Raw genomic sequence first — 26981 nt, 5'->3', positions numbered from 1 at the left:
ATAAATAAATTGGGGGAAAAAAAAAAATCGTAATATTCTCACCTTCCGGCATCCCGCGCAGCGTTACGGATGCTCGTGATGCTCCCGGCAGCTTCCCAATAATGCCTTGCGTGCAATGACCTCTGCATAGGCAGCATCAATAATAAAAAGAAAGAGAGCGAGAGAGAGAGAGAGAGAGAGAGAGAGAGAGAGCGAGAGAGAGCGAGAGAGAGAGAGAGCGAGAGAGAGAGCGAGAGAGAGAGCGAGAGAGAGAGCGAGAGAGAGCGAGAGAGAGAGCGAGAGAGAGCGAGAGAGAGAGCGAGAGAGAGCGAGAGAGAGAGAGAGCGAGAGAGAGAGAGAGCGAGAGAGCGAGAGCGAGAGAGCGAGAGCGAGAGCGAGAGCGAGAGCGAGAGAGAGAGAGAGAGAGAGAATTTCCCTGACTGGAAATTCTTCCGCACATGCTCACTTTCAAAAGACGGCACCGTCGCTGGATTCCTGCTTTTCACAGTCAGTGACGGATCCTGCACCCATAGGCTTTCATTATAGCCAACGCCGGACAGTGCAGGACCTGTCACTGAGCGATATTCCGACGTGCAGAAAAAAACGTTCCTCTGAATGTTTTCTCCCCTCAACGGACAGCGATTTACCGACGGATCCAGTGCACGACGGATGAAACGGATGGCCATCCATCACAATTCGTCGCTAATACGAATCTATGGGAAAAAAACCAGGATCCAGTAGAAAAATTTGCTGGATCCTGTATTTTTTCAAAAATCAACGGATTTCGACGGGAGAGAAAAGACGGAAGTGTGAAAGAGGCCTTACTTGGTGAGGACGATCTGTCCAATCAGCTCCTTACAGCAGGCGTCCTGGAACCTCTGAGGGCCACAGGAGGAGTACAGGCTGCTCATGATGTCGTGCACAGTCTCGTTCCTGAGGACTTTATGGCTGACATCAATGCTCAACATGATGCTGGACTCATACTGGAGGATGGAGGTGGAAAACCCCGGCCAGATGGAGAGTCTGATGGGAGAGGAGACAGGACGGAGGGTGAAGATGGAGGAGAAAAGTAACAGCATCAGTGTGTACAGACACCTACAGGCAACAGCAGGGAGCCAGCAAACAGCAGAAGGATTCTGTGCCTACATACATTACTTATCCTCCAGAGCTGCACTCTCTATTCTGCTGGTGCAGTCCCTGTGTACATACATTACATTACTGATCCTGAGTTACATCCTGTATTATACTCCAGAGCTGCCCTCACTATTCTGCTGTAGTCACTGTGTGCATACATTACATTACTGATCCTGAGTTACCTCCTGTATTATACCCCAGAGCTGCACTCACTATTCTGCTGGTGCAGTCACTGTGTGCATACATTACATTACTGATCCTGAGTTACATCCTGTATTATATCCCAGAGCTGCACTCACTATTCTGCTGGTGCAGTCACTGTGTACATACATTAGTACATTACTGATCCTGAGTTACATCCTGTATTATATCCAAGAGCTGCACTCACTATTCTGCTGGTGCAGTCCCTGTGTACATACATTACATGCTCCCATGGGTACAGCATGGTCAGTCCCATGTAAACCCCGCTCTGCTGGTTACCGGTGGGCTCGGACTTCGGTGGCGTCGCTCGGGTTGTAGTAGTTGCGTCCTATCTGCTTCATGTCCATGATCTTCAGGAGTCTGGGGGGAGAGAACAGGCGCTGTCAGCTCTACAGGTGGAGGACGTGTGTGATCCCAGCAGTGGGCGAGGGGATGTGGGAACCACTGGAAGATGTGACTGAGGGTTTATCATTTTGGGGAACAGACGACAATTAATTCTGGATTTTTCTTCTTTTTGCTTTACAGACTTTAACGCAGGAAATGAATCACTTTAGATTTTCACAGATCGGACTTTCCTGGATGTGGCGATAACAAATAGGATTTTTTTTAGTGTTCATCTTTAATGACGGGAAAGGCGGTCAGATCAGAAGATTAGAGATTTTATGTTTTTTTTAATGTAGATTTCTATTGTGGCTTTTTGCTTAATATTCTTCATCGGAGACCAGAACTTGTCAGTATTGCCGTATAGAGCAAACGTCACGGCCCCCTATAAAGCCCAGAGGTGCGGACACGGCGTCTAGTGCCTCCCTGCAGCCGTGTCACGGAGGGGCCGCTCTGCACCTGGACGCCCCCCAGTCAGGAACGTGCAGCTCAAATGCTGGTCAGCGATTGTCTGCAGCATGTACGGTGTTAAACAGCGATCAGATCCGACTCCAGTCCCCGCTGTATAACCAGCATCTGCAGGGTATGGAGCAGGCGCAGCTACTGAGGCCGCTCCGTACACCCACATCTGACAACATTGGGATGGCATTAAAAGGCCAGGACCGACCCGAAGATTAACCCCTTCCCGCCGCGGCCCTTTTTCGTTTTTGTGTTTTCGTTTTTCGCTCCCCTCCTTCCCAGAGCCAACTTTTATTTTTCCATCAATATGGTCATGTGAGGGCTTATTTTTTGCGGGACGAGTTGTACTTTTGAACGACACTATTGGTTTTACCATGTCCTGTACTAGAAAACGGGAAAAAAAATTCCAAGTGCGGTGAAATTGCAAAAAAAAGTGCAATCTTACACTTGGTTTTTTGATTGGCTTTTTTGCTAGGTTCACTAAGGCTAGTTTCACACTAGCGTCGGGAACAACCCGTCGCTGTGCGTCGGGCCGACGTTCCCGACGCTAGGGTGGTCTCCGCCGCACAACGGGGGCAGCGGATGCATTTTTCCCACGCATCCGCTGCCCCATTGTGAGGTGCGGGGAAGTGAGGGGAGGTGGGGGCGGAGGAAAAAGTGGACCGTCGGGAGCAAAAAACGTTTTTTTCTCCCGACGATCCGCTACCACACGCCCAAGCGTCGCAAAACGGACGCGACGTTTGGCAATGCGTCGCAAATGCGTCGCTAATGTTAGTCTATGACGAAAAAACGTATCCAGCAAGAACTTTTGCTGGATGCGTATTTTCGGCAAAACAACGCATTTGCGACGTATTGCAGTTAACGCTAGTGTGAAACTAGCCTAAATGCTAAAACTGACCTGCTATTATGATTCTCCAGGTCATTACGAGTTCATAGACACCTAACATGTCTAGGTTATTTTTTTATCTAAGTGGTGTAAAAAAAAATTCAAAACTTTAATTAAAAAAAAAATTGCGCCATTTTCCGATACCCGTAGCGTCTCCATTTTTCGTCATCTCAGGTTGGCTGAAGGCTTATTTTTTGTGTGCCGAGCTGACGTTTTTAACCCCTTTCTGACCTCGGCGGGATAGTACGTCCGAGGTCAGAAGCCCCGCTTTGATGCGGGCACCAGCGGTGAGCCCGCATCAAAGCCGGGACATGTCAGCTGTTTTGAACAGCTGACATGTGCCCGTAATAGGCGCGGGCAGAATTGCGATCTGCCTGCACCTATTAACTAGTTAAATGCCGCTGTCAAACGCAGACAGCGGCATTTAACTACCGCATCCGGCCGGGCGGCCGGAAATGATGGCATCGCCGACCCCCGTCACATGATCGGAGGTCGGGAATGCTGCAGAATAGTAACCAGAGGTCCTTGAGACCTCTATGGTTACTGATCCCCGGCAGCTGTGAGCACCACCCTGTGGTCGGCGCTCACAGCATACCTGATTTTCTGCTACATAGCAGCGAACAGCAGATCGCTGCTATGTAGCAGAGGCTATTGCGCTGTGCCTGCTTCTAGGCTATTGAAGCATGGCAAAAGAAAGTTAAAAGAATATATGAAAAAAATATATATATATATATGTTTAAATCACCCCCCTTTCACCCCATTCAAAATAAATCAATTAAAAAAGAAAAAAAAATCAAATCTACACATATTTGGTGTCGCCGCATTAAGAATCGCCCGATCTATCAATAAAAAACAGGGATTTTTGTGTACTCACCGTAAAATCCTTTTCTCCGAGCCACTCATTGGGGGACACAGGACCATGGGTGTTATGCTGCTGTCACTAGGAGGCTGACACTAAGTTGAGACAAAAAAGGTTAGCTCCTCCCCTGCAATATACACCCTCATGCTGGCTTCCACAGACCCAGTTCAGTGCAAAAGCAGTAGGAGATTAATATCAATATAACACAACATTAGACTATAACATGTGAGAAAAAGTCAAGAACCAAAAAGGTACCGAGCCATAAGGCTAACGGGGTGGGTGCTGTGTCCCCCAATGAGTGGCTCGGAGAAAAGGATTTTACGGCGCGTACACAAAAATCCCTACTTCTCCTTCCACACATTGGGGGACACAGGACTATGGGACGTCCTAAAGCAGTCCCTGGGTGGGTAACAATACAACCAAATAACTGTGTACCATCTGACCTATAAATGCACAACGGCCGCCTGCAGAATACGTCTGCCAAGGGCCGCATCCGCGGAAGAATGAGTGTGGACGTTGTAGTGCTTTGTGAAAGTATGCAGGCTAGACCATGTTGCGGCCTTGCAAACCTGCTCCGCCGACGCCTGGTGCCGAATGGCCCAGGAAGCACCAACTGACTGAGTAGAGTGAGCTCTAACCCCCGCCGGGATGGGCCTGCCCCTGACCCGATAAGCTTCTTGGATAGCCGATCGGATCCATCTGGCTATCGTAGCCTTAGACGCGGCTGAACCCTTCCTGTGACCCTCATGGAGGATAAAGAGGGAATCCGATTTACGGAAAGAGGCAGTCGTAGAGACGTACCTCCTGAGAGCCTGTACCACGTCCAAAGTGTGAAGGGCCTTTTCGACCCCATGTTTTGGCTGTGGGCAAAAGGAGGGAAGAATAATATCTTCATTGAGGTGAAAAGATGACACCACTTTAGGGAGAAAAGCGGGAGATGGGCGTAAGACTACTTTGTCCTGGTGGAAGGAAAGGAAGGGCACCCGGCAGGAAAGTGCGGCCAACTCCGAGATGCACCTGATAAGACGTTATCGCCACAAGGAAGGCCACCTTCCAAGAGAGAATCGATAGTTGGACGTCTTGCAGAGGTTCAAACGGAGGTTCCTGAAGGACGCTTAGGACCAAGTTGAGATCGCAGGTCTCTAGTGGCATTCTGTAGGGGGGAACCACGTGGGAGACCCCTTGAATGAAGGTCCTGACTTGCGAGTTAGTAGCAATCTTACGCTGGAACAACACCGACAGCGCTGAAATCTGGCCCTTGAGGGAACTGAGGGCCAGGTCGGAATCAAAGCCGGACTGGAGAAATTCCAGAATGAAGGGAATGGAGAAAACGAGAGGGGAACGACCGCGGAGTCTGCACCAAGAGAAGAAGGCTTTCCAGGTGCAGTGGTAGATGCGAGCGGAAGACATCTTGCGAGCACTGATCATGGTGGAAATGACCTGCTGGGAGAAACCTGCTTGAGTTGGGATCCAGGTTTCAACAACCACGCTGTTAAACGTAGGGCCCCTGAGCTCTGATGGTAGATCGGTCCTTGGCGCAGTAGATCTGGGCGGTCTGGCAACCGACAGGGAACGTCGGATACGAGATGCACTAGTTCCGCATACCATGCGCGACGCGGCCAATCCGGGGCGATAAGGATCACCGGAATCCCTTCTATCTTGATTTTTCGGATCACCTTCGGCAACAGAGGAAGTGGAGGGAACACGTACGGGAATCGGAACCGGTGCCATGGGAATATCAGAGCATCCACCCCAACGGCCCGGGGATCCAGAGAACGCGCTATGAAGGTGGGGACTTTGGCGTTGAGCCTGGATGCCATCAGATCCACGTCCGGAGTCCCCCAGCGAAGGCAGATTTGATGACAAGCCTCTGGATGTAGCTCCCACTCTCCCGATGCGAGACCCTGACTGCTGAGAAAGTCCGCCGCCCAGTTCTCGACACCCGGAATGTGTACTGCGGAAATGGTGGTCGTTGTCCTCGGCCCAACGGAGGATGTGTGTGACCTCCTGCATCGCTGCCCTGCTGCGAGTGCCCCCTTGATGGTTTATGTACGCCACAGCTGTGACGTTGTCCGACTGTATTCGGACTGGGTGACCCGCAAGCAGAGGGTGAAAACGTCTCAGGGCAAACCTGATAGCACGGATCTCCAGAATGTTTATGGGAAGTTTCGACTCCTGCATCGACCAACGCCCCTGGGCAGTGTGGTGGAGAAACACCGCTCCCCAACCGAGGAGACTGGCGTCGGTGGTCACCACCAGCCAATGGATCGGAAGAAAAGACCTCCCCTGATGGAGAGTTGACTCCAAAGTCCACCACGTGAGCGCCTGCCTGGTCCGCGGGGACAGAGGGCGTGGTCGGTCGAGGGTAAAGGGACTCCTGTCCCAGTTGTCCAGTAGAGCTTGTTGTAAGGGAATCGCTTCCATTGAGGCCACCATCTTCCCCAGGATCTTCATGGCAAACCGAATGGACTGCGGGCAAGGGCGAGAAAGCGTCCGGGCCCCCTGTTGAAGCGCTTGGGCCTTGGACCTAGGAAGAAAGATCAGCCCCTTGGACGTGTCTAGCATCATGCCTAGGAAAGATCCTTCGAGCTGGAACAGGGGAGGATTTGTCCAGGTTGATTAACCAGCCTAGGTGCGAAAGGGAATCCAACGTAATGCGGACACTTGCTTCGCAGGCATGAAAAGATAGACCTTTGACCAGAAGGTCGTCTAGGTATGGCAACACGACCACTCCTCGGGGGGAGTGCAGGATGGCCATGACAGCCGCCATGACCTTCGTGAATACCTTGGGTGCTGTGGCAAGACCGAAGGGCAAGGCCGTGAATTGAAAATGGTCCTCTTGGATGGCGAAACGGAGGAACCTTTGGTGTGGCGGAAAGATTGGAATGTAAAGATAAGCATCTCTGATGTCTATTGATGCTAGGAACTCGTCTCGCTCCAATGAGGAAATGACCGACCGAAGGGACTCCATCCGGAAGTGTCGTACTTTTACTTGCTTGTTTAGGAGTTTCAAGTCCAAGATGGGGAGCACGGACCCGTCCTTCTTTGGTACGACGAAGAGGTTTGAGTAGAAACCTCTGAATCTCTCGTGTTCCGGAACCGGAACGATGACCCCGTTTTGGCGGAGGGAATCGATGGCGCAATGGAGAGCGCGTGACTGAGCTCTTGAACTTGGGAGACGAGAGGGAAAAAACCGAGCTGGAGGGGAGACGGAAAATTCTATTTTGTAACCAGACGACACCAGGTCTCTGACCCATTCGTTGGGGATGACGGAAAGCCAGACATGACGAAAAAGAAGCAGGCGTCCGCCTACCTTGGTGGTGTCGACTGGAATACTCCCCAAGTCATTGTGAAGGAAATCTGGCAGGTCTAGAACCTCTGGTTCTGGGTTGTCTAGGTCTTCCTCTCCAGGACTGATTCGGTTTGTAAGAAGGCCGAGAGTCTCTGTCGGTGCGTGTAGATCGTTCTGATCTAGACGATGCAGTGGAGTTGGACCAGAAAGGGCCACCTCGAAAGGGGCGAAAACGAAAGTACTGTTGGCGCTGAAAAGCAGCTTTTGGTCTGTGTTGAGGGAGGAACTTGCTTTTTCCCCCCTGTAGCATCGGAAATAAGTTGGTCCAATTTTTCTCCAAATAGGCGTCTGCCCTGAAAGGGGAGAGAAATCAGAGACTTTTTTGAGGAGGAATCTGCCCGCCACTCTCTAAGCCAGATAGCTCTCCTGATGGTGACGGCGTTTGAAGCCGCTGTTGCCGCACAGTCTGCTGCGTCTAAAGATGCGTACATCACATAATCTGCTGCCATAGCAATTTGTTTGGCGAGGTCCGCCGCTTCAGTCGGAAGAGCGTGGTCCTGAAAGGAATGTGCCAGAGTATCTGCCCAGGAAACCATAGCTTTGGCGACCCATGCCGCAGCGAAGGAAGGGGATAGTGAGGAACCTGAGGCTTCATACACTGATCGCGCCAGGGAATCCAACTGGCGCTCTGTGGGACTTTTAATTGATGCCCCGTCAGGTACTGATAACAGCGTTTTGGTAGCCAAACGCGACACCGGAGGATCCACCAGCGGTGGTTCTGTCCAATCCTTAACCAGCTCTGAGGAAAAAGGATATTTAGATTCCAGAGCCTTTTTGCCCATAAAGCGTTTATCCGGTCGCTCCCTGTGCCTCTTAACTATCTCTAGAAAATCCGGATGGGAGGCGAACACTTTATGGAATAGCTTGTTTCTAGTGAAGGAAACTGCGTGATCCGGAGCTGAATTAGGGTCATCATTAACCTTTAGCGCATGATTGACAGCCTCAATGAAGGAATCAACAGTTGAACGGAACTCCGGGGAATCCGGGTCCATGGACGCCTCAGACTCATACTCAAAGAGTCGTGATCGCTTCTAGCCCCTGGGGAGGGTGAGCGAGAAGTGGAGCTATTGGAGGCTGAATGGCGTGGTGAATGATCGGGAGAGGTGGTGCGGATCCGTTTTGTGGATGTCCGAACCTCGTGTGGGTGAGAGCGGCCCCTGCTGGCCGACGATTCCCCTGTAATAGAGGGGTCTCTTAACCCAGGAAAACGAACGCCCCGCTCCCCAGAGGGGTCATGAAGGGATTCAATCGCCTTAGCTAGCGAAGCCACGGATTGGGACAGGGACGTGGCCCACTCAGGGGGGCTAGGAGCACTGGGGTTGGTAGCGGCGGAGGGCTCCTGGGCACATTGGGCATCACAGGTTGGGCAGAACGGGGAGCTCCGAGGCCTGGAAAGAGGAGCCTGGCAGGTGGTACAAGCAGAGAAAAAGGTGGTATGAACCTTAGTGACCTTTTTACCCCTTGACTGGGACATGTTGTACCCCAATGTAATGCACAGCTGCTATGAGGAAGCTGAGGGGTAGCGCTGCAGGGAAGCAGATAGTGCCGTCTCCTTACCCGGTCCTGTGCCCCGCAATTAAGTGGAGAAGGAAGATCCTCTGTGGGGGTGAGAGAAAACACCGCCCGGCGCTGCGTGCTGCAGGGGGAAGATGTCTGCTGAGACCCCGAAGTGTAGTCTCGCAGGGAGCGAGAAGCGCCAGAAGCGTGGGCGGGGCCGTAGGAGTGATGTGTGGAGTGGGCGGAGCCTACCGGAGTGCGGCCTAGAAAGGGCCGAAGCCGGGGACTAAATTTCTGGCCTCGGCTGGCGCGGACCGCGGGGAAAAGACTCGCGGCGCTCTGTAAAGGATCCTGCCGCTAAGGAGCCCCCCAGAAAAGGTGACCACCATAGAAAAAACCGACCCCTAGGCCATACCCAAAGGCAGGGGCGCGCCATCTGCACTTACCCCATAAAGGTGCCCAGGCTACATGGGACGGTGCAGGGTTGGGGGAGCCTCCATCCACCATCCCCATGAAAGGGGGGTGGAGAGGAACCGTCCGCCTCCTTCCATCATCCGCTCTTTTTCAGTGGTGATGCAATGGGGGCTGCACGGACGCCACAGTGGAATAGTGCCTCTGTACAGCCGAGGGTGAAACCTGATGGGCAGGGCAGATGTCCGGCAATAAAGGCCTGGCTGCAGAAGAGGATACTGGAGGCAACACACCAGTGCTCGTCTGTTACTCGGGGGGAGATCGGTGCCAGTGAAAGGAGCCCGTCGCCCAAAAAGGTCAGCTCAGGCAGTGGCTTCCCACGTTGCAGGAGAGGATACGGAGAGGTGAAACTCCCGTGATCGCCTGTTGTTGGTTCGGAGAAGATCGGAACATGAAAGAATCCGTCGCCCCCTTCGTCCGGAATAACAAGGTTTAAATCCAGTGTGCCTCCTACGGCCACTAAGCTTGAATTGGGTCTCTGGAAGCCAGCACGGGGGTGTATACTGCAGGGGAGGAGCTAACCTTTTTTGTCTCAACTTAGTGACAGCCTCCTAGTGACAGCAGCATAACACCATGGTCCTGTGTCCCCCAATGTGGTGAAGGAGAAAAAATATCATTAACCTGATCGCTAAACGGCGTAGCGAGAAAAAAAATGCAATAACGGGCGATCAAAAGAACGTATCTGCACTGAATTGGAATCATTAAAAACGCCAGATCAGCACGCAAAAAAATAAGCCCTCAACCGACCCCAGATCATGAAAAATGGAGACGCTACGAGTATCGGAAAATGGCGCATTTTTTTTTTTTTTTTTTTTTTTAGCAAAGTTTGGAATTTTTTTTCACCACTTAAGATAAAAAATAACCTAGTCATGTTAGGTGTCTATGAACTCGTACTGACCTGGAGAAACATGATGGCAGGTCAGTATTAGCATTTAGTGAACCTAGCAAAAAAGCCAAACAAAAAACAAGTGTGGGACTGCACTTTTTTTTGCAATTTCACCGCACTTGGAATTTTTTTTCAAAGCCGGGACATGTCAGCTGTTTTGTACAGGTGACATGGGCGCGCAATAGCGGCGAGTGGAATCACGATCCACCCGCCACTATTAACTAGTTAAATGCCGCTGTCAAACGCTGACAGCGGCATTTAACTACCGCTTCCAGCTGCGCGGCCAGAAATGCGCGCATCGCCGACCCCGTCACATGATCGGGGGTCAGCGATGTGCGTCTGCATAGCAACCAGAGGTCTCCTTGAGACCTCTATGGTTACTGATGCCGGCTTGCTGTGAGCGCCACCCTGTGGTCGGCGCTCATAGCACGCCTGGAATTCAGCTACATAGGAGCGATCTGATGATCGCTGATATGTAGCTGCCGATCAGGATATGCCAGCTTCTAGCATGGAGGCTATTGAAGCATGGCAAAAAGTAAAAAAAAAAAAAAAAAGTTTTAAAAAAAATATAAAAGTTTAAATCACCCCCTTTCGCCCCATTCAAAATAAAACAATAAAAATCAAACCTACACATATTTGGTATCGCCGCGTTTAGAATCGCCCGATCAATAATAAACAAAGCATTAACCTGATCGCTAAACGGCGTAGCAAGAAAAAAATTTGAAACGCCAAAATTACTTTCTTTTGGTCGCTGCAACATTGCATTAAAATGCAATAACGGGCGATCAAAAGAACGTATCTTGCACAAAAGTGGCATCACTAAAAACGTCAGCTCGGTGCGCAAAAAATAAGCCCTCACCCGACCCCAGATCATGAAAAATGGAGACGCTACGAGTATCGGAAAATGGTGCAATTTTTTTTTTTCTTAGCAAAGTTTGGAATTTTTTTTTCACCCAGACATGTTCGGTATCTATGAACTCATAATGACCTGGAGAATCATAATGGCAGGTCAGTTTTAGCATTTAGTGAAGCTAGCAAAAAAGCCAAACAAAAAATGCGCATGGGATTGCACTTTATTTGCAATTTCACCGCAATTGGAATTTCTTTTCCCATATTCTAGTACACGTCATGGTAAAACCAATGGTATCGTTCAAAAATACCACTTATCCCGCAAAAAATAAGCCCTCACCTGGCCATATTGATGGAAAAATAAAAAAAAATAAAAAGTTATGGCTCTGGGAAGGAGGGGAGCGAAAAACTAGCACGGAAAATCGGAAAACCCCAAGGTCATGAAGGGGTTAACAGCGAATATCTCCAATTAGATATGTAGTGTAGTTCTTCTGATTTACTATGTCGCTCATGTGCAGGGCATTGCAGTAAGCTTAGGTATCCATGGTTACAACCACTAACAACTGTCACTATATGAGTGGTCATAACCATGGAAACCTAAGCTTACTGCTAAGCACTGCACATGGGGTAAGCAACACAGCAAATTAGAAGAACTATACTACATTTGTAATTGGAGATATTTGCTAATTTTATTATTACACCTACTACATATTGGGATAGAATCTTGGGAGATGGGAAGACCCCTTTAAAAGGGGTTGTCGAGGATTAGAAGAACATGGCTGCTTTCTTTCACCCCTGACCATGGAGTGTGCGTGGTAACGCAGCTCCAGTCACTTCAATGGAGTTGGCGTGCAATACGACCCATGGTCAGGAGTGGCGCTGTTTCTGAAAGAAAGCAGACATGTTTTTCTAACCCTGGACAACCCTTTAACAGTATTATAAATGGAGCGTGAAAGGTGGGGGCCTGGTTTAAGATTTTTCATTGGGGCCAAGGAGCCTAAAGTTTCAGTCTTGCAGGAGAGCCTCCAGATACAGGACAGTTCACTGATCGGTTCACACCATTATTGTAAAAGGAACACTCCCAAATTATCATGATACCCCCTCGTCTGACTGCTGGAGAGGAGGTCCAGCATGAACACCTCGGCTCCATTCAAAACGGGTTCTGCAGAGTCCAATTTTGGGATGGTGTGGGGTCCCAATGGTCGGGGAAAGGGGGAGTAACCTAAAATTTTGGGATTAACCCTTTAAAGCCGATAATTTTACAGTCCTACATCACTCTGACCTTCGGAAAATGATGTTGTAGAAATGGAAGCAGGTGGGCGAGGTCGGTGGAAGCTCGTTGGTCAGGGTGATTGTTATCCGCACATTCTCTCCATTTCGAGTTTGGCTGAACACCTCGGTGACCTTCAAAAACAAGAAAAAAAATCCAAAACCATCAAATGCAATCACCGTTACGTCAACTACCAGAGAGGAGTGAAAGGACAGATATTGGTGATCAGAAAGGTCATCAATGTCAGATCAAACATGGTCCCAAGTGACCCACGAGGCCTTGTCTGGTTACACGCGGCACTTCCATCACTGCTCTCCATCGATGACCCGCTGTCCTTGGAACAACTTTACCTTATTCAGTCTTTTTGGTAAAAACAACACGGTTCCATCAAACGCCCGCGCCTTCCCGATGGTTTCTTCGTGCTGGTACAGGAGGGCATACCGCAAACGCTTGGACTCCATGGCGGGGTTGAAGTCAACGTGATACTGGTACAGGGCCCACTGTGGTCGGGACACCAGCTTGATGTGGTTGGTCACAAGAGAAATCAGGGTTCCAGAGGAGCCTGCCGATATTAGGGGAGATGGTTATATTTTACCAATTTGAACCAGTCACGGAAGACGACGTGATCAGGCTCCTTGCATCTTCTCGCCCTACTACTTGCACCAGTGACCCTATTCCCTCACATCTCCTCTAGTCCTTTTCCCTGGCTGTCACCACTGACCTTACAAAAATATTCAACCCTCCCTCTCTCCCGGTATCTTTCCCTCCTCATTTACACACGCCAGTATACTTCCATTACCTAAAAAACCATCCATCGACAAACTGTGCTACCAACTATAGACCTGTCCCTAATCTCCCTTCATCTCTAAACTCCTGGAACGCTTGGTCCACTCCCGTGCAATCCGCTATCTCTCAGATCACTCTTCTGGACCCTCTACAATGCGGCTTCCTCTCTTTACACTCTACTGAAACTTCCCTCACTAAAGTCTCTAATGATCTACTAGAAGCTAAATCTAATGGTCTCTGCTCCCTGCCGATCTCCTGGATGTCTCTGCAGCATGTGACACTGTGGATCACCAGCTCCTCCGCACTATGCTCCGCTCTATCGGGATCAATGACACCGTTCTCTCCTGGTTCTCCTCCCATCTCTGACCGCTCCGTCACTGTATCTTTTGCCGGCTCCTTCTCCTCCTCCTATCATCTTCCCCTTACTGTTGGGGTTCCTCAAGGATCAGTCCTAGGCTCCTTCTTGTACACCACCCCTATTGGACAATCACGCCTGCATTATTACATAACACCAGTGATTGTCTTTCACCATCTCCAACATCATGCCCTCCCTCTATCTGAAACTAAACCTGTCAAAAACAGAACCCCTTGCGTTTCCTCCATCTGCGAACCTACCTATTCCCGACATTGCCATTTCCGTGTGTGGTTCCACCATTACACTCCCCAGCAACATGCCCGCTGTCTTGGGGTCATAATTGATTTACATCTTTCATTCACCCCCCACATCACTGGCTCGCTCTTGTCATCTACACAAAAACATTTTTAAAATTCGACCTTTTACTTTCAACTCTTATTCATTCTCGTCTGGAGTATTGTAACGCTCTACTAATCGGCCTCCTTCTTACTAAACTCTCCCCTCTCCAATCTGTCTTGAATGTAGCAGCCAGGATCATATTCCTCACCAGCCGTTACACCGATGCCTCTACCCTGTGCCAGTCGTTGCACTGGTTACCCATCCGCTACAGAGCTCAATATAACTTATCACTCTCACCCACAAAGCGCTCCATGGCTCAGCACCACCCTACATCTCCTCCCTGGTCTCAGTCTACCACCCTACCCGTGCTCTCCGTTCTGCTAATGACCTGAGGTTAGCATCCTCAATAATCAGAACCTCCCACTCCCGTCTCCAAGTCTTCTCACTACCCAGGATAATACGATTAATCCCCAATACCCACAGTTTTAAGCGTGCCCTAAAAGTGCATTTCTTCAGACTGGCCTACCGCCTCAACTCATTTTTTTAACTATCACTGTGTTGCCCATTCAACATTTTCTTCATAACCAGGTTCCTCACATGCTTTATGCATTTAATAGCCTCTGTGTCTGTACGGTTACATATTCTGGCTGATAACCGGTTCATGCAGCTTAACAAGAACACCCGATTTCTTACACTATGGCAGCTCCGAACAATGAAAGCAATTGTCACCATCCACCTCTTGTGTCTCCCCTATTTCCTCAGACTGTAGCTTGCGAGCAGCAGGACCCTCACTCCTCTTGGTGTCTGTTGTTTATGTGACTGTTAGGTTGTAATGTTTATTATCTGTACAATTTCCCCTGTAAAATGTAAAGTGCTGTGGAATATGTTGGGGCTATAGAAAGAAAATATTTTTGCATTTCTCAGTCCATTCAGTTGCTTTCTTAAGACACCTAATCTGGCTGTTCCCACAAATGTCATCATGTGAAGCCTGTTCCTCACCGCTGCTCTAATCTGATTGCAGTGGCGACACCACTTCAATAGCGCACATCACCGCTGCAGTCAATCATGTAGATGGCAGGAGCTGCCGTGCCCAGTGATTGGCTGCAGCAGTGATGTGCGCTTTTGATGTGGTGTCACTGCTACAGCAGAAAAGCAAATAGGAGCAGCGGCAGAGAACAGGCGGAGGACCGGGGTAAGATGAGTACTGCTTGCCTTTTCCTTTCTATCTTTTGGGGCCCCTTTTCCAGTAGTGTAAAAACCCCCGTCACCTCTATTGATTTCTCATTTCCAATTATTTGGCATAAAAAGACTCCAATCGCCCAGCGAGATTTGGGGACCAGAGACATGCATGTTTTAACCCTTCATGTGCAGCTTTTTGACTTGGTGATAACTAGATGACAAACCCAGGAGTTGTAGAGGTGGAAACATGTTTGTCATCCAGCTTTCCACAGAACAGCAAGAAACAACAAGATAAGTGGAAAAAGATTCGAGGACGCGATTACCTGCTTTCGATTTTTGGACGTGCTCGATAGTCTGCCGGGTGTTCACCCCGACGTCATGGAAGTCGCGCCTACGGCCGCCCCGTTCCCCGATAGACACTTCTGCAAGTCCGGCTGACACCTGCAGAACTAAGCGAAAGAAAAAGGTTTGTTAAACTATTAGCTACACAGGTCTCCCTTACACATACAGGGGGTCACAGGACAGAAAAGGGGCCCCCAATACTGCACAGTGGCGGCAGGAAGCATCCTGTGAGACTACACCAGGAGGCCTCTCATCCTAGCAATCAGTAGGGGCCCCACAGCCGGACCCCAGCATCCAGCAAGTTCTTACTTATCCTGTGAATAGGTGATCACTTCCCATATTTGGAATAACCTTTTATAGGATTGTCTGGGATTATAACCATACAATTATTATTTGTGGTTGAAATATTCAGCCTGTCCAGTTATGAAGCAGCACCGACTGTGAATCAATGTCTCCTGCTGATGTGCAAATGGAGCAACAGGCAAATAGGCAATTAGCAAGACAGCCCCTATAAAGGTGTGGTTCTGCAGGGCTGACCACAGACCATTTCTCTGTTCTCATCCTTTTTGGCAGCTTTGGACACTTTTGCATTTTGTCATTGCTCTCACCCTTTGAGGTACTGTACAGTAGCATGAGGCGGTGTCAACAACCCACAGAAGTGTCTCAGGTAGCGAAACTCATCCAGGATGGCACAGCAATGAGAGCTGTAGCAAGAAGGGTAGCTGGGTCTGAGCAGTGTCCAGAGCATGGAGCAGATACCAGGAGACAGGCCAGTACACCAGGAGATGTGGAGGGCATCAACCCACCAGCAGGACCGCTACCTCCTCCTTTGGGCAACGAGGAGCAAGGGGAACAGTGCTAGAGCCCTGCAAAATGACCTCCAGCAGGCCACTAACATCCATTTGTCTGCTCAAACTGTCATATACAGACTCCATGAGAGTGGTGGTATAGGGGCCCGGTGAATCCAGAAGTGGGTGTTGTGCTTACAGCCCAACACCATGCAGGGCTATTGACATTTGCCAGAGAACACCAAGATTAGCAGATGAGACATTGGTGCCCTGTGCTCTTCACGGACGAGAGCAGGTTCACATTGAGCACGTGACAGAGTCAAGAGGCACCGTGGAGAACGTTCTGCTGCCTGCAACATCCTCCAGGATGACTGTAACGGTGTAAGAAGGCATTTCTTTGGAGGGCCGCACAGCCCTCCATGTGCTCGCCAGAGATACCCTGACTGCTATTAGGTACCGGGAGGAGATCCTCAGACCCATTGTGAGACCATGTGGAGGTGTGCTGGGCCCTGGGTTCCTTCAGATGCAGAACAATGCCAGACCTCATGTGGCTGGAGTGTGTCAGCAGTTCCTGCAAGATGAAGGCATTGAAGCTATGGACTGGCCTGCCCATTCCCCTGACCAGAATCGAATCGAGCACATCTGGGACATCATGTCTTGTTCAGTCCACCAACACCATGTTACATCACAGACTGTCCAGGAGTTGACAGATGATTTAATCCAGGTCTGGGAGGAGATCCCTCAGGAGAACATCTGCCACATCATCAGCAGCATGCCCAGGCATTATAAGAAGGTCATACAGGCACGTGGAGGTCACACACACTACTGAGCATCACTTCATTGTCATGAGGCATTTCCACTGAAGTTGGATCAACCTGTAATTTGATTTTCCACTTTGATTTTGAGCTTCATTCTAAATCCAGACCTCCATGGGATATTAGTTGTGATTTACGATGGTAATTTTTAGGTTTTATTGTTTTCAATGCATTTCACCATGTAATGAAAAAGATTTGTAACTGGAATATTTCATTCAGTGATATCTGGGATATGTTGCTTTAGTGTCCCCTTATTTTTTTTGAGCATTGTACATACCATATATCTTTTTACAAATTATTTAAAGCCACAAAAATAATATATATATGCACATACTATACACATAATTATAAATATATTGTATCATATTTGTGGTTTGGGAAATTTTCAATAAAAAAAAGATTTTTTTTCCGAAAATGTTCAAACCACAAATATTTCTAAAAAACTTCATTTTTATAATACGATAAATAAAATAATGGTATTGCCCTATTCCTGAGATCTGTAGCTGGAGCTGTGCGAGGTCTTCCTTATTGTGGGGCGAACTTCTGTTTTTATTGGTACCATTTAGGGGTACGTACAACATCCGGATTCGTTTTTTTTCTTCCCCAAGTGGGAGATGACCAAAAGACGCTGATATATTGCAGAGACACCAGAAAAGCTTACACATATACATATGTATATCTATATTTTTGGGATGAGGACAATCTGCTCCCAGCACCACAGGGATTGCACCTGTATAAATGCAGCAATGAATTACAGCAGCATCTAAAAACTGTTCACACAGCAGTGATCAGAGCTGTCTCCGATCTCGGCTGTTAGAGGCTGGTGCCAGCTATGCAACACCGGTCCGCACACCTGCATCCCATATGAGGACTACCAGCACTTCCTAGGTCAGGATAGTGTTAAAGGGGGAACGGGAAATGTCACGATATGGTATGAAATATCATATAAGTTTAGTTCTGTTGCTAGCATGCTGTGGGTTAAAAAACCCCCTTCCCTTTCATTCAGCCAAGAGCTGCCTTGCCAATGTATGTGAGAGGGGAGTTTTATTGAAGAAAGGTATTTACGACTGGCATAGCTGCAAGGGAAATTGGTACTAGCAGGAACTGTTAGAGAAACTTCTAGAACCATGCGGTCCTTTGTTCTGTTATTGTGAGATATTAGACAAACTATTTGGGATAGTAGAATGATAAATACATATTCTTGATCTCCATCGAAGCATCTACCCATCACTCTAAACACAGTCGTCTAACTCCATCGGGGGAAGAAGTAGTGATTGCTCTGTACATAACAGGACATATTTGATCTCATTAGAAAGCCCACGGTAATCTGAGATGAATGCTGGGTATGATATGATTCTGACATGTCCTGTAGCGAAGATACCAGCATTAGATATCTTTAGGGGACATTTAGTTACACTGAAGAAAGAGGCGGGCGATCTCAACACAGCCCTTTCTGTGAGGTCACAGGCTGTAGGTTATAAAGTTGATGGCAGGCTTCCAGGGGGGGAGTTGTGAGTTTTTACCTGAAGCGACCAGACTGCGAGTGCCAATGCACTGGGATAGATGGAAAGCTCTCCTAGCCTGTTGCCTGCAAATGCAATGATCTGAGAATATGTGAGTGTTACCTTTTCTTCATTTAATCCTTTTATTTTTATAATTACCTTGTACATATTTGCAATTGTCTCATTTGTAACATCTTTGTAAAATATTTTGATAAACACTGCATAAACTTTATGGGTATATTATTTCATGCCAGTTATTTCTCCATGCTCTAAACCGTACCCTGTCTCTGAAGGGAATTACGCTACTGTTTGGGTTAGCTCCAGACCCGTTCAATTGGAGCTGGTGGCAGCGACCGTGTGCAGGCTTTTGGGGGTCACTGTAGCGACTGCGGCTTGATAATTATTGTTCCTGCCTGAGTGGGAGTAGTTATCGCGTTGCTGCAGTGCGCCCAATAGCCAGTACATAGCAGGCAGCCTTTCTGGCGAATAATCACCCTAGGTGCAGTACCTAATCTGACCTGACAAAAGGGGGGCGCCAGAGAGCTGCAAGGTTTAAGTGGAACTGTAAGCGGGATACACAAATCCCTGCAGTTCATGGTATATTGAAGAGCAGTGGGATACCTAAAATAAGCCCCTGCTGTAAACAAGAGGTCAATAGCCTCGTGTGTGTTTTTTTTTCATCACATTGTGGCAGTGGAGGGATAACTAGGATAAGCCCCCCTGCACATGTGATAGCCGTCTGCTGGTCTAAAGTCACCCCAATCCGTGACATATTGTAGGCAGCGGCTAAGGGATCTTGACAGTCACGGTGTGAATCGTGACATATTGGTGGCAAGGCGGTGGGATATTAGAGCATTAGTGATTTGGTTTGAGCAATCATTCCTCTCACTAAAAACTTGCAGAAAGTTCTTGCGAGAACTCTGCGCAAATAAGTTTGGAGAAAGAACTCAGTGTTTATTAGTCTTGAGACAATTGTGTGTACTGGTAATTATCCCCTCCCTTTTTCTACGTTTTTCTATCCTATCTTTTATTTGGCAACCATGGTTGGGCTGGGAGAAGCCTTTTATGAGCAGCAGACCAGAGACACCCTTGTTGCCTTATGCAGGTCACAGCACATTGACTATGCAAGCAAAAACAAAAGCGAACTGGTCGCAGCCCTGATGCAATGGGAAGCCGCTCTAGACCACTAACAGAGCCCAGAAGCCGCAGATGCCAGCACAAGCGAACATGGTGCTGCAGCAGAGGTCCAACCACTGAATACGGGCCCTACTGGAAACCAAGGGGGCGCAGACCTCCTCCTGCAGCTGGCTCTGCAACAATGCTCCGCAGATGACCTGGACCGACGTCTGCAGCTGATCCAGCAATACCAAGAGAGCTGAGCGAGAGGCCCAGGCCCAGCGAGCCGAGCGAGAGGCCCAGCGAGCCGAGCGAGAGGCCCAAGCGGAGAGGGAGTACCAGCTGCAGATGGCCCAACTACAAATGCAGGGGTCGTCCCAGTCCAGTCGTGAGCCCAGCAGCGCTCAGATACCGAAGCCCCGGCCTGACCACTTTCCTGTTATGGAAAAGGATGGGGACTTGGACACGTTTCTGCGGGCCTTTGAGAAAGCCTGCAGACAGTACCAGCTGCCTACACAAGAATGGGCACGGTACCTTACACCAGGGCTGAGAGGAAAAGCTCTGGAGGCGTTTGCTGCCCTCCCTCAAGAACAAGATGGTGACTATGAGGCCATCAAGCAGGCTCTGATAGCCAAGTACCAGCTTACACCCGAGGTGTACCGTAAAAAGTTTCGGACCCTCCAACGTGGCCCACACGACAGTTACAGTGATGTGGTGCATGGACTGGGGACCCACTTTGACCAGTGGACCCAAGGACTGGCAGTAACCACTTTTGCCCAGCTGCGAGACCTGATGATCAAAGACCAGTTCTTCCATCTTTGCCCAACTGAGGTGCGACAGTTCGTGATGGACCAAGAACCCAAAGACGTGACGAAAGCAGCGCAGATTGCCGATGCCTATGAGGCCAACCGTAGATCGGAAGTGCGGAAGCCAGTCACCTCCAGCTGGAGAGGGGGTAAGCCTGCATCCAACGCCAGTACCCCTGCCAGCCAACATACCAGAGGTCCTGTCCCCGTGGCCAACAGCACCAGACCTACCACCGAACTTCGCCAGTGTTACCACTGCCGGTAGACTGGACACCTCAGTCACCGATGTCCAGCCAAGCAGAAGAACCCCTCATCCCAGGCCCCAAGGCCTAATGCAGCAGTTCTTTTGGTGGGTGGTGTGGCTGGGAGGGTGTGTGACAACGTACAGCCCGTCACTGTGGGAGGTCGTGTTGCTACAGGCCTCAAGGACACCGGGGCTGAACGAACCCTCATCCGACCCGAACTGGCGGCCCCCGAAGAAATCATTCCGGGGAAAACCCTAACTGTCACTGGGATTGGGGGCATCAGCTGTCCCTTACGGATGGCCCGGGTTTTTATTGATTGGGGTGCTGGGAGCGGGGTGAAGGAAGTGGGGCTGTCTGATAATTTGCCCACTGATGTTTTGTTGGGGACTGATTTGGGGAGGTTGGTTGCATACTTCGTGGATGACCCTCCTCCCCAATCTACTAATGAGGGTAAAGTTAACCCTGGTGATGATGATGATGGGAAATCGCATGTGTTACCTGACCATGCTTTATCTTGTAATATTGCATCTGATAACCATTTTTTCCCTAGGATTGATAGTGGAAATGTTGTACCTGTGCCAACTGTATCTGATAATGATGTTTCTATGAAAGTTGATGTGTCCATAGGTACAGGAGTGCTCAGCCCCGTCGCTCTGCGGAGTGAGACGGCTGAGGAACCCCTAGCAGGGGCAAGTGTCGGTGCTACGAGAAATGCGGAGATACATGGGAACCGTGAGGAAGGTGATGCCATGCAATTGACCAGTGCCACCGAGGAAGGTAACTGGCCCATAAGTAGCAATGCTCCTGAGGTAATGGGGGTGGACGGGGAGGTAGAACCCGTAGCAGCGTCGGCTGATGGGTCTGTAGAAACCCCCGGGGAGACAGCCTACGTAGCTGCTGTCACCCGCAGTCAGAGTGCCCGAAACGCAGATAACTGTCTGCCTTCCGGACCCTCCTCAGTCATCAGTGTGACTGAACCAGAGGTGGACCCAGAGCAGGTCCCAGAGGGCTCCCGTGGGGAAGGGACCCTGTTGTGAATTTGGATTCTGGGCTCCCCCGGTGGCTACTGGTGGAATTGAACTTGTGTCATCATCTTCCCTGTTCACCTGTTTCCATCAAGATGTGGGAGTCGCTATATAACCTGGCTTCTCTGTTAGTTGCTTGCCGGTCAACAATGTTATCAGAAGCCTCTCTGTGCTTGTTCCTGCTCCTAGACAACAACTAGATAAGTTGGACTTTTGTCCATGTTTGTTTTTTGCATTTTGGTTCCAGTTCACAGCTGCTGTTTCGTTACTGTGTCTGGAAAGCTCTTGTGATCAGGAATTGCCACTCTGGTATTATGAGTTAATGCCAGAGTCTTAAAGTAATTTCTGGATGGTGTTTTGTTAGGGTTTTCAGCTGACCATGAAAGTGTTCTTTCTGTCTTCTGCTATCTAGTAAGTGGACCTCAAATTTGCTAAACCTATTTTCCTGCTGCGTTTGTTATTTCATCTTAAATCACCGCCAATATATGTGGGGGGCCTCTGTCTCCTTTCGGGGTATTTCTCTAGAGGTGAGCTAGGTCTAATATTTCCCTCTGCTAGCATTATTTAGTTCTCCGGCTGGCGCTGGGCATCTAGGGATAAAAAGTAGGACATGCTACCTGGCTACTTCTAGTTGTGCGGTAGGTTTAGTTCATGGTCAGCTCAGTTCCCATCTTCCAAGAGCTTGTTCCTATATAGGCTTGCTATGTTCTCTGGCCATTGTAATCATGACAATTTGACCGGCCCACTAAAGGGTTAAAATCCTTGGCTGAGAAAGGAGAGAATTAAGAAGTCTGCTGAGAAGTTTTTTTTTTTTTTTTTTTTCCTCTAGTTTGGAGTGTGCTCTTAATTGGACCCCTTGCCAGTCTGTCTATGCTGCAGTCTTTCTTTTTTCTTTCTCGCCTTCTAATCTTTGAATGGCTCTGTGTTCACCTGTTTGAAATGGATCTTCAGAGTGTGACTGCAGGTTTGAATGATCTCGCCACGAAGGTACAAAATTTGCAAGATTTTGTTGTTCATGCTCCAGTATCTGAGCCGAGAATTCCTATGCCGGAATTTTTCTCGGGGAATAGATCTGGTTTTCAGAATTTTAGAAATAATTGCAAGTTATTTTTGTCCCTGAAATCTCGCTCTGCCGGAGACCCTGCTCAGCAGGTCAGGATTGTGATTTCCTTGCTCCGGGGCGACCCTCAAGACTGGGCTTTTTCATTGACACCAGGGGATCCTGCGTTGCTCAATGTGGATGCGTTTTTTCTGGCCTTGGGGTTGCTTTATGAGGAACCTCATTTGGAGCTTCAGGCAGAAAAAACTTTGATGTCCCTATCTCAGGGGCAAGATGAAGCTGAAATTTACTGCCAAAGATTCCGTAAATGGTCTGTGCTTACTCAGTGGAATGAGTGCGCCCTGGCGGCGACTTTCAGAGAGGGCCTCTCTGATGCCATTAAGGATGTCATGGTTGGGTTCCCTGTGCCTGCGGGTCTGAATGAGTCCATGACTATGGCTATTCAGATCGATAGGCGTCTGCGGGAGCGCAAACCAGTGCACCATCTGGCGGTATTCACTGAGAAGACGCCAGAAAGTATGCAGTGTGATAGAATTCTGTCCAGAAGCGAGCGGCAGAATTTTAGACGGAAAAATGGGTTGTGTTTCTATTGTGGTGATTCTTCTCATGTTATATCAGCATGCTCTAAGCGCACTAAAAAACTTGATAAATCTGTTTCCATTGGCAAGTTACAGTCTAAATTTATTCTATCTGTGACCCTGATTTGCTCTTTGTCATCCATTACCACGGACGCCTATATCGACTCTGGCGCCGCCTTGAGTCTTATGGATTGGTCCTTTGCCAATCGCTGTGGGTATGATTTAGAGCCTTTGGAGACTCCTATTCCTCTGAAGGGGATTGACTCCACCCCATTGGCTAATAATAAACCACAATACTGGACACAAGTAACTATGCGTATTAATCCGGATCACCAGGAGATAATTCGCTTTCTGGTGCTGTATAATCTACATGATAATTTGGTGCTAGGATTGCCATGGCTGCAGTCTCACAACCCAGTCCTCGACTGGAAAGCTATGTCTGTGATAAGCTGGGGATGTAAGGGGACTCATGGGGATGTACCTTTGGTTTCCATTTCTTCATCTATTCCCTCTGAAATTCCTGAGTTCCTGTCTGACTATCGTGACGTCTTTGAAGAACCTAAGCTTGGTTCGCTACCTCCGCACCGAGAGTGCGATTGTGCCATAGATTTAATCCCGGGTAGTAAATACCCAAAGGGTCGTTTGTTTAATCTGTCTGTGCCTGAACATGCTGCTATGCGAGAATATATAAAGGAGTCCTTGGAAAAGGGACATATTCGTCCATCGTCATCTCCCTTAGGAGCCGGTTTTTTCTTTGTGTCAAAAAAAGACGGCTCTTTGAGACCATGTATTGATTATCGGCTTTTGAATAAAATCACGGTTAAGTATCAATACCCATTGCCGTTGCTGACTGATTTGTTTGCTCGCATAAAGGGGGCCAAGTGGTTCTCTAAGATTGATCTCCGTGGGGCGTATAATTTGGTGCGAATCAGGCAGGGGGATGAGTGGAAAACCGCATTTAATACGCCCGAGGGTCACTTTGAGTATTTGGTGATGCCTTTTGGTCTTTCAAATGCCCCTTCAGTCTTCCAGTCCTTTATGCATGATATTTTCCGCGATTATTTGGATAAATTTATGATTGTGTATCTGGATGATATTCTGATTTTTTCGGATGACTGGGACTCTCATGTCCAGCAAGTCAGGAGGGTTTTTCAGGTTCTGCGCTCTAATTCTTTGTGTGTGAAGGGTTCTAAGTGCGTCTTTGGGGTTCAGAGGATTTCCTTTTTGGGATATATTTTTTCTCCCTCTTCCATTGAGATGGATCCTGTCAAGGTTCAAGCTATTTGTGATTGGACGCAGCCCTCTTCTCTCAAGAGTCTTCAGAAATTTTTGGGCTTTGCTAACTTTTATCGTCGATTTATTGCTGGTTTTTCGGAGGTCGTTAAGCCATTGACCGATTTGACTAAGCAGGGTGCTGATGTTGCTGATTGGTCTCCTGATGCTGTGGAGGCCTTTCGGGAGCTTAAGCGCCGTTTTTCTTCTGCCCCTGTGTTGCGTCAGCCTGATGTTGCTCTTCCTTTTCAGGTTGAGGTCGACGCTTCTGAGATCGGAGCTGGGGCAGTGTTGTCGCAGAAAAGTCCTGACTGCTCCGTGATGAGGCCTTGTGCCTTCTTCTCCCGTAAATTTTCGCCCGCTGAGCGGAATTATGATGTTGGGAATCGGGAGCTTTTGGCCATGAAGTGGGCTTTTGAAGAGTGGCGCCATTGGCTTGAGGGGGCCAGACATCAGGTGGTGGTATTGACTGACCACAAAAATTTGATTTATCTTGAGACCGCCAGGCGCCTGAATCCTAGACAGGCGCGCTGGTCATTATTTTTCTCTCGGTTTAATTTTGTGGTGTCATACCTACCGGGTTCTAAGAATGTTAAGGCGGATGCCCTTTCTAGGAGTTTTGAGCCTGACTCGCCTGGTAACTCTGAGCCCACAGGTATCCTTAAGGATGGAGTGATATTGTCAGCCGTTTCTCCAGACCTGCGGCGGGCCTTGCAGGAGTTTCAGGCGGATAGACCGGATCGTTGTCCACCTGATAAATTGTTTGTTCCTGATGATTGGACCAGTAGAGTCATCTCTGAGGTTCATTCTTCTGCGTTGGCAGGCCATCCTGGAATTTTTGGTACCAGGGATTTGGTGGCAAGGTCCTTCTGGTGGCCTTCCCTGTCACGAGATGTGCGAGGCTTTGTGCAGTCTTGTGACGTTTGTGCTCGGGCCAAGCCTTGTTGTTCTCGGGCTAGTGGATTATTGTTGCCCTTGCCTATTCCTAAGAGGCCTTGGACGCACATCTCGATGGATTTTATTTCAGATCTGCCTGTTTCCCAGAAGATGTCTGTCATCTGGGTGGTGTGTGACCGTTTCTCTAAGATGGTCCATTTGGTTCCCCTGCCCAAGTTGCCTTCTTCTTCCGAGTTGGTTCCTCTGTTTTTTCAAAATGTTGTTCGTTTGCATGGTATTCCTGAGAATATCATTTCTGACAGAGGAACCCAATTTGTGTCTAGATTTTGGCGAGCATTCTGTGCTAGGATGGGCATAGATTTATCTTTTTCGTCGGCTTTTCATCCTCAGACTAATGGCCAGACCGAGCGGACTAATCAGACCCTGGAGACATATCTGAGGTGTTTTGTGTCTGCCGACCAGGATGATTGGGTTGCTTTTTTGCCATTGGCGGAGTTCGCCCTCAATAATCGGGCCAGCTCTGCCACCTTGGTGTCCCCGTTTTTCTGTAATTCGGGGTTCCATCCTCGATTTTCCTCCGGTCAGGTGGAATCTTCGGATTGTCCTGGAGTGGATGCGGTGGTGGAGAGATTGCATCAGATCTGGGGGCAGGTGGTGGACAATTTGAAGTTGTCCCAGGAGAAGACTCAGCTTTTTGCCAACCGTCACCGTCGTGTTGGTCCTCGGCTTTGTGTTGGGGATTTGGTGTGGTTGTCTTCTCGTTTTGTCCCTATGAGGGTCTCTTCTCCTAAGTTTAAGCCTCGGTTCATCGGCCCGTATAAGATATTGGAGATTCTTAACCCTGTTTCCTTCCGTTTGGACCTCCCTGCATCCTTTTCTATTCATAACGTTTTTCATCGGTCGTTATTGCGCAGGTATGAGGTACCAGTTGTGCCCTCCGTTGAGCCTCCTGCTCCGGTGTTGGTTGAGGGTGAGTTGGAGTACGTTGTGGAGAAAATCCTAGACTCCCGTGTTTCCAGACGGAGACTCCAGTATCTGGTCAAGTGGAAGGGATACGGCCAGGAGGATAATTCTTGGGTGACTGCATCTGATGTTCATGCCTCCGATCTGGTTCGTGCCTTTCATAGGGCCCATCCTGATCGCCCTGGTGGTTCTGGTGAGGGTTCGGTGCCCCCTCCTTGAGGGGGGGGTACTGTTGTGAATTTGGATTCTGGGCTCCCCCGGTGGCTACTGGTGGAATTGAACTTGTGTCATCATCTTCCCTGTTCACCTGTTTCCATCAAGATGTGGGAGTCGCTATATAACCTGGCTTCTCTGTTAGTTGCTTGCCGGTCAACAATGTTATCAGAAGCCTCTCTGTGCTTGTTCCTGCTCCTAGACAACAACTAGATAAGTTGGACTTTTGTCCATGTTTGTTTTTTGCATTTTGGTTCCAGTTCACAGCTGCTGTTTCGTTACTGTGTCTGGAAAGCTCTTGTGATCAGGAATTGCCACTCTGGTATTATGAGTTAATGCCAGAGTCTTAAAGTAATTTCTGGATGGTGTTTTGTTAGGGTTTTCAGCTGACCATGAAAGTGTTCTTTCTGTCTTCTGCTATCTAGTAAGTGGACCTCAAATTTGCTAAACCTATTTTCCTGCTGCGTTTGTTATTT

At 48.8% G+C, this 26981-nt stretch overlaps 1 pseudogene across 1 annotated transcript in view; it reads right to left on the bottom strand.

Moving 5' to 3' along the window:
• The window catches only part of LOC143786223 (piwi-like protein 1), a 107300-nt pseudogene that overhangs the window by 74983 nt on the left and 5336 nt on the right, over positions 1-26981 (bottom strand). The window contains exons 2-6 of the transcript XR_013218247.1: positions 15207-15332; positions 12575-12786; positions 12237-12358; positions 1594-1674; positions 805-1002 (exon numbers count right to left, since the gene is read on the bottom strand). The product of XR_013218247.1 is annotated as a piwi-like protein 1 (transcript). The remainder of the gene's footprint in view (positions 1-804; positions 1003-1593; positions 1675-12236; positions 12359-12574; positions 12787-15206; positions 15333-26981) is intronic.

This window comes from Ranitomeya variabilis, chromosome 7, assembly GCF_051348905.1.
Source record: "Ranitomeya variabilis isolate aRanVar5 chromosome 7, aRanVar5.hap1, whole genome shotgun sequence".
Classification (NCBI taxonomy): domain Eukaryota; kingdom Metazoa; phylum Chordata; class Amphibia; order Anura; family Dendrobatidae; genus Ranitomeya; species Ranitomeya variabilis.
The sequence above is the reverse complement of the archived record's forward strand: the minus strand, read 5'-3'. Positions and strand labels throughout refer to the sequence as shown.